This window comes from Buteo buteo, chromosome 20 (genome assembly GCF_964188355.1).
Source record: "Buteo buteo chromosome 20, bButBut1.hap1.1, whole genome shotgun sequence".
NCBI classification, from domain to species: Eukaryota; Metazoa; Chordata; class Aves; order Accipitriformes; family Accipitridae; genus Buteo; species Buteo buteo.
Genome location: NC_134190.1, coordinates 5723845 through 5738752, shown reverse-complemented (window position 1 = coordinate 5738752; position 14908 = coordinate 5723845). Strand labels below are relative to the sequence as shown.

The 14908-nt window shown below is 42.1% G+C and overlaps 1 long non-coding RNA gene across 1 annotated transcript in view; it reads left to right on the top strand.

Annotated features, from left to right (window-relative positions):
* LOC142042374 (uncharacterized) overlaps positions 1-14908 on the top strand; it is a 269885-nt gene that overhangs the window by 120495 nt on the left and 134482 nt on the right. The window contains exon 4 of the long non-coding RNA XR_012653734.1: positions 14202-14317. This is a non-coding gene — a long non-coding RNA (uncharacterized LOC142042374). The remainder of the gene's footprint in view (positions 1-14201; positions 14318-14908) is intronic.

The following is a 14908-nucleotide window of genomic DNA, read 5'->3' as shown; positions in this document are numbered from 1 at the left end:
ACATCTGACACTGTCTTTTAGCGGGACAGCACCGCTGGCTTCCTCTCCAGCAGAAAACCTTTGCACGTTGCCACCATTAACGTATTCCACTGAGCAAGGCAGCAAGCGTTAAGATGTGATCTGCTAATATGCTCAGGTAGAAGGCTCTTCCATACATAGAATACTAATTGTCAAAATGAAAGCCAGTGGTTTTTGCTTCCTATTTCTTAACACAATCTTTTGTGACCCTGACCGTGGAATTATATCCAAAGGAGAGATGTCTCAATTTGTCATTGAGGTAGCTTCGGCAATGGGGGTTGATGCAGCAGTCACGAGGGAAAAGCGAGCATGCTGTAGCATCAAAGTTCATTTGATAAGTTTTAAGTGATGACTTTTAGCGATCCACCAGCTTTTTACTAAGACTTGTAATGTTTTGCAATGTTGTAGTTTACACCAGCCTTCTTCCCTACTAAGACCTGAGGTGGAAGAGTTGTCTATTTGCCAATATCTTGTTTTCTTTGGAGACTCTTGCTTAAAATTGTGTTGGTTTTTGTTTTTTTTGGTTGGTTGGTTTTTGGTTTTTGTTTTTTTTTTTTTTTCTGGTGTGTCCCATCCCCCCCCCCCCCCCCCTTGCCGCAGGCCATGGAGGGGTACTAACGTTTTCAAGTATTCAAAGCTATTAATATGGGGTTGATGAGGCATTAATAAAGGTAAATATTGCTATCATCTGATGATAAGCTAGCAATATGATAAAAAGGAATAGATCAGCCAAGCTTCCTCTGGCTGCTATTTTTAGGACTTGAATTTTCATCTGCTTTAAAAACTTCTGTTGTTGCTCTGATTTTTTATTGTTTGACTTGCAAGTTTATGCTGTTGCCTGTTTAGCTCGCATGCCCATGAGTTATTTTCTCTTCCTTTACATTCTTCAGGTGCTTAAAGACGGAGTGAGTCAGTGTTTTGCAGGTGAAGGTTTAGACAAGTTATGGATAAAATAATAATAAAGTCTCTGTTGAGATTTTTATCTCAGCACAGCAGAGGCAGATGGTTGAAAGACAAAGATGAATCTGGGTGGTCTTGATGTCAGAGACTGCCATGAGGATGGATGTTCACAGCTGGGGGATAGGGAGAGAAAAAAGATCCTGACATTCTGAAATAAGTGTATTAGCCTTAGTTTTGCTGTGCAAGAAACCTACCTTATTTGAAAAGTAATCCAACTAGCTATTTTAGCATTGGTTATCTTAAAAGCAGCAGCAGGTAGCAGTAACGTAGGCAGGAGTACCTCGCTTACTGTGGGAGTAGAAAAACTGTGATGCAAGCGTAAAGACCTGCTGGAAGTTAAGCCATATCACCCCTCCTGTACATTTATTTGTTTTTAACAAATTGGGTCTTTAACAAATGAGATTTGGAGTATTGCAGTGATATGGAGAAGTTTATGGAAAAGTGCATTACTAGACCTGTAACTGAAGTGATTTCATAGTTTATTTTTAGGCACTTTGGATTGAAGCTTGGTAATTGAGGGCGGGGGTGGGAAGGGAAGGTTTGCTTGGAGTTGGGTTAAGCCAAGGTTATCTGTATTTGCCTCAAGCCTGGAAGAGTTGGCAGGAGAATTGACTAAACTTTGTGAACTTGCACAGGCCTGGCCCTTACACTCTCACACACACACGCACACACACATACACACGTCCTTGAACGCTTTCTCAGCCTTCCACTCCAGCCAACTTCTCTAACAAGCATACCGCAATCCTTATTAAATACTTTTTGGCCTAAAAATCCCGCTCCCTCCTCCTCTTTAACTTTCCCATCCACCCTCTGTATGCTCCCACTGCGGGGAAGGGTGAGTGCCGTTTTCTCTTATCTCCTTGGCTATGAGGGTAGTTTCACAACCACTCCGTGTTTCGGTTTTTCACCTACCACAGACTTAATGTATTAAAGTGGGCCAAATCTGGCACTCCTTATCCCAGACAAAGGTTTTATTGAAGTCTTTGGGAACTGTGCCTGGGACTTGGTGAGATTGCAGGCAGTGGTATTTAAAAGAGGTTTCCACAGTCACTTGATTTGATTGAAGTAACTTTTTATTTTTTCCAGTGGAGGTAGCTTAATCAAGACAGCGCTTTCAAGTCTGAAATAGTCTCTTATGAAGTTACCTGGGAAGAAGTTTGAAATATTTCACTTAATATTTTCATGTCGCGGCACATCGGATCCCAGCCATTTCCCCTCTTTGCCTTCTGTTTGAAGGCAAACCCAAACAGAGATGCCATTTATTTTACCTTCCCCATCCAAGGTTAGGCTGGACAGTCTCGGAAGGGATAGTGACAAGACAAACCGGTACCCTTCTGAAAGGAGAAGTTATGACAGCTTGTTATCGGGTACAACTGATTGTCTGCAAGCGATGTGATGTGATGAAAGAAACAGCCTGGCCGATACTCTGCTTTTGCAGCACTAATAAAAGACATAAGGGTGGGAGGGGGGGATTCAATCCCCCCTCGCATGCACACACATACACGTGGAATGTCTCGCTCTGTGATTGATAAAACAGTAGCAGGGTAAAAATTTTTTTTGGGGGGAGGGGTGAGTTTATATAGTTGCTGATCCACTGGAGGCAAAATAGTATCAGGATAAATTGCCAATGAAGAAGGAATTGGTCTGTGGAGTTAGCACCGATAGTCCTGCCTGGATTCGGGCAGGAAATATCTCCTGGCCATGGAGCATCAAGTCTGCTAGAAAACCCATAGCTGGGAGTCAACATATTACCTGTAGAGCTTTTCTATATTTATGGTAAAAAAAAGTGATAGATGTATTTCTCTTAAGACTTCAAAGGAAGAAAACGAAAGGGAAAAAGTTCAATGCTGTCAAAACCCACCAACATACCAACATGTCAGCTCCTGAGTAGGGTGTGCAGCGTGTCCCGCGCAGGGAGGTGCTGTTGTAACCAAACAAAATTTAGAGAATTGAGGTATAGCAGATACACTGGTTTCCCATTAAGCAGTTAAAAGAGAATATTAAAATAAAGCCTTCTCTAAGAGAGAAAGAAATTGGGAAATAGTGCCTCCGCTGACAAGACGCTCATTTCTGTCTGGGGCATCGTTCATTATAAGGTTATCGGAAAGGCCATGCTAGTGGCGTGTTCTTTTACCCTCTGCTTTTTCACTGATGCTGATGTGCCAAGTGTCTTTGTGAGAGCCTTGAGCTCAGGTCAGAGCTGCAGATCTGGCCCTCCGGATCTGTTCTGACTTGGGGATTGCAGCAGGAGATTTATTTATCTAGGGTGGGAGCTCCTTTTTTCTCAGCCTTGAAGGCAATCTAAAAATCTGGTGTACTACTTGTAGCTGGAGAGAAGCTGGAGAGCAAATTACTTCTTGTTGGACTGTGGTGAGGCCACGAGCTCGTCTAGCGTTTAGTGAAAGGATTTTGTGGTGGGAGGAGGTGGAGGCAGAAGCTGAGGATTCAGCCCAGCGAAGAGGCCACAACCTTGCAGCTGTGGCAGGTCGGTGTAATGGCTTCTGTAATTTACTGGTGCCGTATGCGTGTGTCTTTTCCACTGAGCTTAAAAAAGGTTTGCCTCTAACTACCGGGTCTCCCAGAAGAAACCACTTTAGTACTTCTTGTTGTTTTTTCCTGTGGAAACCTTGGTGAGCCTCACTGTCTTGTTTGCTGACTCCACCAGTCCTCTTGGCATCGCCGCCTGGTCTCCGGCTCCTCGGTCACTGGTTCCCGGTACCGCCTGGCCTCGCGACTCGTGCGATGGATGTATGACTAGAAGAGCGTTCTTGGCCACTGACGTGTGTCTTCAACTGAAGTTCATGAAGGTCCATTGAATGAAGTTACCAGAACTATACTATAAAAATGTGTTCTTTTATTTTGTTTTACATAGAGACATGTTTTAATTCTTGAGGCATGTCTGGACATAAGTGTTGGTTTGTTTGTTTATTTATTTATTTATTAATTTTTTTTAACTAATGGGTCTTTCCATAGTGTGTACATATAAGAAGGAGCTGGGGCAAATGCCTAATAGCACAATAAGGAAAAATAAACCTCTTGTGTTAGGATGAGCTATATTTTTTTGAAACAATCATATCTATGTCTTTTGGAGTTTAATCTGTGCCAAGACTTCTGTTTGTGGTTTCCTCGTGTACTTGCATTGTGCCATTTCATCTTCACAGAAGTTTTTTTTGCTGTGTCCAACTTTGTTTCAGTTCTGTTACATTCTTCCTTTTTTCCTACGTGAAAGCAAAGCTTCTGGTTTGCTTTCTTTTGTATTTTTTCAATGATGGAAATGGAGCTGAATGTGTTGGACTAGTGGTTGATTTTCTGTTGCTCAGCTCTTTTTTATGACATTCGTTTTTACAGTGTAATTTCTACAACAATTAACATTCCTCCAGGCTGAGAATAGCTCTAATGGAAGCCTGTCTGTGAGCTGAGAGAGCAGCAGAAGTGCTCTGGGAGTAGAAAGCTTAAACAGTGAGGTTAAACAGGTCAAATGAGAAGAAACAGTCAGTTGAAAGAAGTGAATAGTAGAGGGGATTAAAAGAAGGGATGAAGCTTAATGGCCAGGTTTTGCAGTGAGGTTGTTACTTACGTGTAGGTAAATTCTCTTTGCTTTGGCATCAATATTCAGAAGTTTGGATTTGTCTCCGAAGCTCAAAATGTTATTTTGTAGAAATACAAAAGTCTGATTTTTTTGCCTATTATCTTTCCCACATACCTCTGACTTGGTGAGACTCTACCATTCTCCATAGAGGTAGTTCTTTTCAAACTTCCGTTCATTGCAGAAGAAAATACCTTCAGTTGCGAAAGACGGGTAATGGTTTGCAATCTGCCTGTTGCTTTCTCACAGGTGCACACAAACTTGGTTTCAGTAGTAAGACACCACAAATGTTATCAGCTTGTTTTTCCTTTGCCATGTATGAGCAGAGTCCAAGATCAGATAGAGGAAACATCACGTTGACCTGTGGTTGTATCTGAAATATTTTTGACTCTTGACTTCATGGGTTAGTTGTCTTTATCTACTGAGGCAGATTTCTTGTCTGTAATGGTGAAACCAATTTTTCCATCATGCATTAGTACAAATGAACTCTATGGAAGATCCCTACGACTCTGAGAATTGTTCTGCTGTCCATGGCTTGAAAAAAATGGCAATAAGCAGTGGATTCCAGGAAAGACCAAAGTTGAAATGTGTATTACACTGATTTCTTTTATTCTTTGTAGGTGATTTCCCCATATGTAAATGTAACAGAGCAGACATAGTATAAATGTGTGCTGTGTGAGACAAGAGCAAGAACTGGAGGATGCAGGCTGGATGGGATTCTTTGGTTTCCCTCTGAGAGAAGCTCTGTTGGGTCCAGTGAAAGTTTGGCACAGGACGTCAGGGGTTGTTGCTACAGATCACCATCAGTGGGATGTAATGTTATTTCTTTTCTCTAGTGAACAGAAGCAAGAATCGGTTTCTTTTCTAAAATGTATTGAACTTTTGCTGATTTGTGATTCTATGCTAATGGTTTTCCATTTTGTGCAGAAACATCTTTCCCTGTCTTGTTATGGTTAATGATAATAAGTAATGAGGAAATGGCTTCATAGGTGATAAAGGACATTACGAAAGTCCTGCTGTGAGTTAACTGTAAGCTAAATTGTGTTCAAATCATCAGCTTTGTGCACAACTCTCCTGCTGTGTTTCATCCTTCCTTCCTCCATTCTCTGCTTTCTGATAGGCTTTGCAGCCCGGTCTTTGCCAAGAAAGCATAAAGCATTGGAAGGAAAATGGGAGTTAATTGTATTTAATGGCGGGTCAGGAAGGGGGGAAGGGAGATAAGGTTTTAATATCAAGAGCCAGCTTTGATTCTGAATACACACATGCTTTTAAGCTCGTTTCATTAAAATGATTTCAAAAGCAACTCCTTCAGAAATATTGGTCATCTTGGCAAAGTACCATGATGCTTTTTTTTTTTTCTTTTCTTTTTGAAGTGTGAACTCTGGAGGAGCTAACACTGGGCCCATTAAAAAAACCCTTTCTTTCCCCTTCCTTGTATCTCTCTTCTCCCTTCACCCTCTAAATAACCGACCGATAAGCAAAAACCTCAGAACTAGCTATTCCTGCCTTGGTGGTTGGAGTAGCTTTGCCTGCTGTCGTATATGTTAAGCTCCGCCTGCGCTGACTTCTGAGGAGGACATCTCTTGCGGATCTCCATCTCTCCTGGTGCCCAGGAGCAGTGATGCTCATCTGCTCCCTTGGCCTTTCGGCGAGGCCAGCGTGCTGCGGTCTGGCCCCCGTGCAGCGTCGGGACCACGGCGTGGGGCGTCTAAGCGGACTCGCGCTCCCAAACCACAGATACGTATATCTAGTGGCGTGGTGGGGTTTGCAAGGAAAGGTTTAGGGAGAATTTAGGACCAGTCTCCCCAGGACCTTCTTGCTTCAGAGCAAAATTCACGTCTGCAGCACCTTGCGTCTGGCAGACTGGGGGTGTCTGTCTCTAAAAGCCCCCGGTTGTGTTCTCCCCGGACTGGTTTGGGGAGCTGCCTGCTGCAGACCCAAGAGCTGATGCAGGTTTTCCAAGCCAGGGAGGTGAGGTCCCTCCTCGGCTTGCCAGGGAAGCTGGTGGGAACCAGACCATTAGGGTCTGTGTTTCCTCACCAGCAATTTGGATCCGTTATGTTTTCATGAAACATTTTTGTTCAGCTGACAAGGATTCTATTTTTTTTTTTTTGATGAACGAGGTTCTTGTCAGAAAATACCAGTCAGAGTTGGCAAAGGAGTTAAATAGAAATATATTGTTATAATAATACCAGAGAAAATTTCCAAGCATGATCTGAATGCAAGTCTTGATTTCTTTTGCTATGGGTCAGAGGAGTGTAAACTGCCCAGTTCATCTGTGTGGTGCTGGATTCTGAGACAGAAATGTTTGGTATTTAATATTTGGTATTTTATTTTAACTACTACTGTGCTGAGAAGTAATGCAGATCCAAATAGTGTCCATTTTTTTTTAATAATGTAGTGGCTGGTCCAGTCTCAGAATTTACAAGGCTCTTGGTGGTGAAGAGCTGCGAGCTTTTACCTCTGGCAACTGCTCTAGCTGTGCAACTTATAGCAGAAGGTGAGATTCAGGATGGCATAGGTTAAGTAGAATTTGATATATCAAGTAATGCAAGAGGCATTGTAGAGAATTTGTTTCAATTGTCATGATTTTCAATGAGAAGAAAATGAAATTTACTTAGATTTTAAGTCTACAGTGGGCAAGGCTGGAGTCTTAGTATCCTGAGATTTTACTGAATATTTTATATCAAATATTATAAATAAATGATCTACTAAATCAACATTGGATAAGAAGGTTGGAGTAATGCAGGGCAATTTCCTTAAAAGTGTCAAAATGTGGAACATATTCCTACTTGCATGTTGTCAAATTCTACCCCATGTAATAGGTTGGCTATGATAAAAGCTTATGCGTAAAACTCATGCTTTTCTGAAGCTAATGGTGTCTTTCTGAGTTCAAGACATCTTAATGATTTTTATTCTTTATAATTTAAAAGAATGATAGTTGAAGAATAGCCAGATTTATTCTTCTTCCTCAAATGAATGTGATTAAGCTCATCATTTTAGCTTATTTCTGAGTAGTTGCTAATTCTTTCTTTGAGGGCTATGTGTAAAAAAAATGTAGCTTGCAGTTCTGTCTTGCATTAAATATATGGACTCGTGTGTTGTCAGAGTTAATTGCACCTATAAGGAAAGTACATAGCTAAAAGGAAGCGGTGGAAGCATAGGAAGCTATTTCCTTATTGAAATCTGACCACTTGAAAGCACTGATAATGTCTGGAAACATGGAAGCTGATGGGCTGTAGCTTTGTTCCTATGGTCATTATATTTCTTGGTGCACATAATTAATATTTTTTTTTTTAAGAATGAAAACTGCAAAAGTATAATAGATTATTTTAATAATTTTTTCTTTGGTTTTCTTTCAGTGTTAAAAATTAATGTAAAAGACTAAATTATGCGTATTATAAACAAGGCTCCTTCTCTGAGCACCTTGGAGCAAGATGTTCTGCTAGCCTGTGCTCAGAGTCATGGTTCAGCTACAACCTGATAGAATAAAGGAGAATTCAAGTAATGTCAGTTTTGAGGCCATTTTTATACTTGGTGATCAGTGGAAGGATTTAAGAGTGTGGACATGCTTGGATGGGTTGTGCTATCATCAGCAAAGATAAAATAACATTTCCTTTATCATGTGCCTTGTTCATTGATAATCACTATTCAGATTATACCTAGCATATCTTATAAAGTATTTAAAAACAGAACAAAAACCACCACAGAACTTTAGCTGGCAAGTTGTGGAGGCTGTGCAACTCTTCCCCAGACACAGAGTTGCTAGTTTTTAATTTTGAAGGAATAAACTTCCAAGTTTTACTCCCAGATTTCTATTCCATTGGATTTAGTGACCTGCACTTGGTAAACTTTAATGAGAAGATATATTTAAAATATTTTTCAGTCTTTTTGTAATTTAGATGAAATTTCAGTTGGCAGGCTTGCTTCGCAGTTAACGACTACCTTTAGAGTTAATTTTGAGGGAGTGTGTGTGTTTTCATGTGTATTGTGGTTGTATTAAAAAGAAAGGAGTTTTTCATATCAAGAAGAAAACGAGCAAAAAGAAAATAGATCGCCTTTTTCCATTTTGAGTTGATTCTGATGCAAAGTTAATTAATGCAGTTTTTGCGTCTTAAGAGGTCGGATGGGCAGTTCAGGGCTGTGACCAGCAATTAAGTGGCAGATACCCCAAGTTATGGACTTACTTATATCTGCATAACAGGTCAACTTAAAAATAGTGAACTGCTGAGATTTCTTCAACCTACTGGGCACACATACCTTTCTTTCAACCTTAAGCTTCCCGTGGAGAAGCCCAGGAGAAGCAAAACTTTCTGTGCAGCCGTGGAGTTGAATAAGTGGGAGTGCAGCAGTGCTGGCCAGGAGGTCTGGGGGTCCCTGAGTGGGGTGGGGGGGGACCCCCTGGGTGGGATCATCTCAGGGCTGGGTTTCACATAAAGGTGTTTGCAAGCAGCGTACCTGCCTCAGCTCCTTTAGCAGCTGTGGCCCGTGTGCTGTGGGCTAGGTTAGGGTACAGCATGCATGTAGGAATGTGCTTCTGAAAGTTATGAAGTGTCATTGGAATACATATATTTTTTTCTTTTTCCCCCTTTGAAAATGGGTGTGGGGCGTAGGAGGGGGTAATGTTTTGGGATGCTGTGCTAAAAACCCGAGGCTAGTCAGGTGTAATGAAGTTTAGGATGTCTGCCTGAAGGTATTTGCAACCTACGGTGACAGCGGTGAGGGGCAAATTACAGCTTTCATCTTGCCTGCACGCAGGAGATGGGTTCGGTGGGAGATGAAGTCCTGCAGCCCTGACTCTCTTGCTGAGGCAGAGGTGAGCCCCCACTCTAGATGTGCCCCTGTGCTTTACCTTTCTCTCACCCCAAACCCTACCTCTAACCTGAACTTTGCACTGAGCCCTAGACCAGATGCCCCAACCGTGGCCCAGATGATTTTCTTGCAGCCCTGCTTTCTCGGCATCTTGCCGGGGACAGCCCCTATCCAGCCCCACTCCTTGTGGGCCCTTAGGCTTTCTCGTTCATCCTGAACCCTAATGTGATGTTAAGCTCTGAGCTAAGGGCATAAATAACGGGCATCTTCTCTTTGCTCCTATGGGAGGTGGCACAAGGAGGTAATCTTGATGCTACTTTGTCATAGGGGATGAAGGGATTCCTGCTGCTGCTGTTCCTCCTCCTCTTCCTCCCCGGTGGGGAGTGATAGGGGTCATAGCATGAAATAGGGCAGTGGGGGTGACTGTCATAGTGTATACGGGCTTTGGATTGATGTGACCCAGATCGGTACGGCTTGCCTCTTCCCCTATTGTGTTTCTTGATTGCGAGGTGAGAGGGGAGATTCAGACCATCTTCTCTCCTGAGGTGCCCGTGGCTCACATCACATATGGCCTTTATGAGGAAAGCAAGTCTGGAAACCTCCCTCCCTGTGCCCCCCAAACAAGCTGTGGCTGCATCGGATAGGATTGAAATAGGTATAAGCAAATATGAATTACTCTTCTAAGGTCCTGAGGCTCAATTTGCCATTTCTTTGATAATATCCTTGGAAGCAATAGAGCCAAACTCTAGGTCATATCAGCATTGTGTTGACAAAGCGATACGATTTTACTTGTTAAAATAACAGTCCAAAGATTGTTAGTTGTAGTGATGGTTGTGAAAGTAATCTTTCAGGAAACCTTCCGGTTGTGGGGACAGGCATAACACTTTCTGGAGGAGGGAAAGACATCAAGACTGATTTCTACAAGTACATTTGCATTTCCAGGAAAACCTCACAAACAGGTGATCTTCAACTTATATTATTTACCTTGGTGTGCACGTATTGCACATGGGTGCTTCTGCAAGAGTGCTGTGTTATAAAAACAATTGGTATTTACTGACTTTCTGTATCTGAAGCTGCTTCTTTTGGGCATTTGAACTGATTTTGTGCATCCTAGAGAACCTGGCCCTGACCCACCCTTACACACCAGCACCCTGCAGCTCTGCACGCCCAACGTGGTGCCATGGGAGGGGGGTCAGGATGGGGGTGCCCCAGTGCAGGGGCTCCCATCTCGCTCACGTGAAGCCAACCTGCGTGCTGCCTGTCGACTGCTTTCTGCCTTCAGCTGTGGGCCCAGGGTGGGCAGGATCCTTATTTTCTTTGGTTTGCTTGCATTAAAAGCAGGGGAAAAGGGGAATTTCACCATCCTGCCCGGCTAGCGGTGTGTTTGGTAGCCAAGCCTGTTTCGGCGGGGCTGGATCCCACCTCCTCAGAGGTGCACACCCGTGTGTGTGTACACACCGTCTTGGATGAACATTTTGTAAGAAGAGCCCATGGAGGAAGATCTATGCATTTAAGTGATGTGATTTACTCTGTTGTGTTTTATTTGATCGGTTTCTCTCCTCCTCTCTTCCCTCATGTTCTCCCAAATACTAGGAAGGTCCTGCATTTTTCTTCGCTATGCATGTTTGACAAATGTGTTTCAGATGACTTTGGCAGGCTTTTGAAAAGAAGGATTGAGCTTCTGTGACTATTCTAATTTTTTTCCCCCTTATAGATAAAAGTATTAAAAGGTACTTACTGTTGGTTGCCTGGATAGTAGAGCTTATGCAGAGAAGGGGATTTACTCTTCAGTATCTCAGCCATGTATCTTGGTTTAATTATTCAGTTGGCTCCTTCATGAAATATAAGCATGTGGTTGCATAAAAAAAATAATAAAGTGACGTATTCTATCTGACTGTCCTGAATCTTAAATAAAGATGGTATTGTTTTGAATGTGTTAAAAATAACAGAATTTTCTTTTCCTATTTGCAGAGATTATGATAAACCTTAAATCAGGTCATTCAGAATTAGACACCTGAAACCAGGCAGACTTTCAGCGCAAATTTCTTAGATAAATGGAAGATACATTGCAATTATCTATGTTCACCCTGGCTTGTAAAAGTATGTAAGGAAATGTAACACGGTTGATTTGTGTGTGCGGTCTTGCTTGCATGAAAATGGGGCAAATACCGTGGCCTGTAGTTTGCTGTTCGAATTTAGAGCCAACTCAATAAATCCAGGTACCCTTTGGTTTCAGTGGGTCCAAGCTTGAGAAGGAACCTTGAGGTCTGCCCATTAAATAACTCGTCTCTCTTTTGGTGCCCATCCATTTTTATTTTTAACTCTTGAGCAGCAAAGCATACATGTCAAGCGATTCTTCCAGAGCTATCTCAGACTTCTGGCTTTCCTTGTTCACACCAGCTGCTGGCAGATTTTAAGGTGTGTGTGTCTACGTGTTTGAAGATGTTATCATAGATGTTGGTGACAGCTGGGCTTTGAAATGTTCTCTGCAGCCAGCACAAAGTGTACGGGGAAAGCGTCATTACAAACATTTACAGACCATACTTGCTTTGTGTGTTAGTCTTCTAATAATGAGCCCTTCTCTTTGAGCCGGGGAAGCTAGAGGATATCCTTGTGGTCCACAAAAAAGTGATTCAGTCACTGAAGTCAAGGATCTGAGCAACATTTTTAGGATGCTAGGTTTGATTAATCAATCAAATTTAGGTTTCACCTTTTCTGTGGCTGCCAGAGGTTTCCAAACCCATGTGATTTCCACCCCCCAGAGGCTTCCATGGGTATCTTTCCTTTTGTGCAGTTTTAGTTGCTTAACTTAGACAACATGAGGCTGTACGTTTTGAAGGTAAGACTTTCCAATTATGAAGTTCGTTAATCTTTTCTCCATTCCTAGTTTAATGTGTAGTACATTCCTCAGCAAGGTAATTGAATGCAGCATTTTATGTTTAGTCACATGCAATCAGATAAGTTTGTAATAGGAAGAGATTTGTGTTCGTAGATGCCGTATCTGCTCCAGGTGTAAACTGAACCACCAGAAGTCTGTGAAGGCAAAGCTCTCCAAGCCCTGCGCAGTTATTCTGGACACGTTTCCAGCACGTGCGGAGAACGTTACACTGTAGATACATCATGATTATACAAAAACTGATTGCAAGTTCCTGAACCGGCTATTTGCATAAACCGCAAACTGCTGGATTGTCAAGCCAGTGACATCAGCTGTAACCCTTACAGCAATGTGTGTGGTGTGTAGCATGGGATTTTACAGCATTTTGACCGCTGTCATATATCAGAATCTGCTTTTGAGAGTGTTTCTTAGTATGTGCTACAGAACCTCTCCGCAGGAGCTGTGGCTGTGAAGCCTTAATCCAAAACTGAGTGTTTATCATGTGTCCGTAAGCCCCCCTTCCCTTTTATTTTTTTTACATGAAGGCTTGTAATTTCCTTTATTTTAACTCTTAATCTTTTAATTTGGACAAGGATCGTACTAGCTAGGTGGGTAAGACCTGAACTTTTCCTGACTTTGATCAACCCCAATGTGTTTTATTCATACTATTAAAAAAAAGCAAAGGTGCACTTAACGTTCTTAGATATTACAAAAGTTTATTGCTGACAAAATGTCCTTTCTTTTATCTTCCTCAGGATTTTCAGAATGTTTTGCAGAAGTGAACTTTTATTTGACTTTCTGAGCATTGGAAGACTCTCTAAAGCTGTTCACAGGGTTGAATCTCTGGATGCCACAACTCTGCCAGGCCTCAGTGTCTTTAGTTCATGCTGCCTGGTTCAGTGTTACAGATTGGTACTTAAAAACTTTGTGATTTCAGACTGGAATGCCTGCTTATGTTCATTTTCCTTCAAGGTTATAGAAGCGAATGCTACACACATGTGCGTGCATATGCACACACAAATGCACATAGTAAAACTGAGAAAACTGGTATTTATAATAATGCTATATGAAAATTAAGTATGAAAGTAGGAATAAGAAATAAATGGCATGAGAACGTTTTCATGAGAATATATTTGCACGAGTGAGTGCAAATATGGAGTTTTCTGTACTTCATCTTAACTCTTGCATTGGATCTTTTATTGCTGTTTACTTAGTAAGGCTTAAGTCTTGGTCTTACTGCAGCTGCCATTGCGCCGTAGCCTGTGTTTCCGAGAGGGGCAGGAATTATTGTGTGTGCCTTGGGTAGTGGCAGAAGGCACGATGTGAGGGCCATGCTGGAAGGCTGCCCGCAGGGTCCCACAGGTTTACAGGGACATCACACACTGCCGCTGCCCATCACCTTTGTCCTGCGTTTGGAGCTGATTTGGTAAAATAAATAAACAAAATAGCCACTGAAAGCTCAGGACTGCAAAGGCTGCAGAGAACAAGAAGATACGGTCCTGATGGTGGGTTTGTCTTCTGTTGACACACTTTGGCTTCCTTTTTGTAGCATGAACGTTCAATGGATTTTATTTCTCAAGGCTGTGTTTTAAGAGCTTGTTCCAGGTTGTGTTTCTGCTCAAGAAAGTTTTTAGTAAGGAAGCATTCTGACAGAAATTTTTTACTTCTTCCAGTAACTGAAAAGCTTGTGGTGCCTAACTGGGATTTATTGTAACTGAACAGGAAAAATCCTCAAATATGGGACTATGTAGTTGTACAAAAGCATTGTGTTTTCTGTCGCCTTAGTCATTTGACCTTGAATTAGAGCAGTGTCTTTGACTTGAGTGTCTGCAAGACATAATATAGTATGAACTAATTGTTTTAAAGCACCTATTATTATAGCTTTATTTTTTATTGGTGCATTACATAAAGTTACTAAGTGTTCCCATCCTGTTTTCTTTTCTTTTTCAGGCTTGAGTCACAGAGCAGAGTGAGGATTTACACTTCTGAAATAGGAGTGTGAATGGGATTGAAGGATTTACATGGAGGATTCTGAACTCCTCTCCTTCCTGCTCCAGGAAAGACAGGTAAGTGAATTATGGGATAATTTGTAATTAACTCAATCCTTATTTCAGAAGGTCTTTAGTCAAAACAGGAAGATACAATTCAGATGGCTGTATGTAAGAATGAAAGACATTTCGGATACTACAGATACACCTCTTAATTACAAACATCAGCCTTCAAAGTTTTCTGTTCCTGTTCAGTAATAAGAGGGTTTCCATAAAAAGCGGTGTGAGTTTTCTATACATCCCACCCCCCTTCCACCCTTCCAACTCTCTCTGATGTTGAACTTTTTTTATATTTGGAAGCTTTTCGCCCAATGTCAAAGAAATCTGAACCAACCAAATGACTTTAGCCTTTCTTGAAACAGTTCTGAGTAAGGCTGCCACTGGCGGGGAGCTCACGGTGGAGCTGTATTAGACCCCTGCAGGTATTCGTTAATGAAACGGGTCGGCATCAGACCAGTATGCCCATACTGCGCCTGGGCTGATGCGAAGTCTGTTGGAGCGGAGGTGATGTGTGAGTTGGTTCCAGCGGCTGCAAACCCACCTTGGGTATCTCCCTGCCTCCTTCCCTCGCTGCTTCCCTGCCCTCCGAGGGGAGGAGAGAAACCAGGG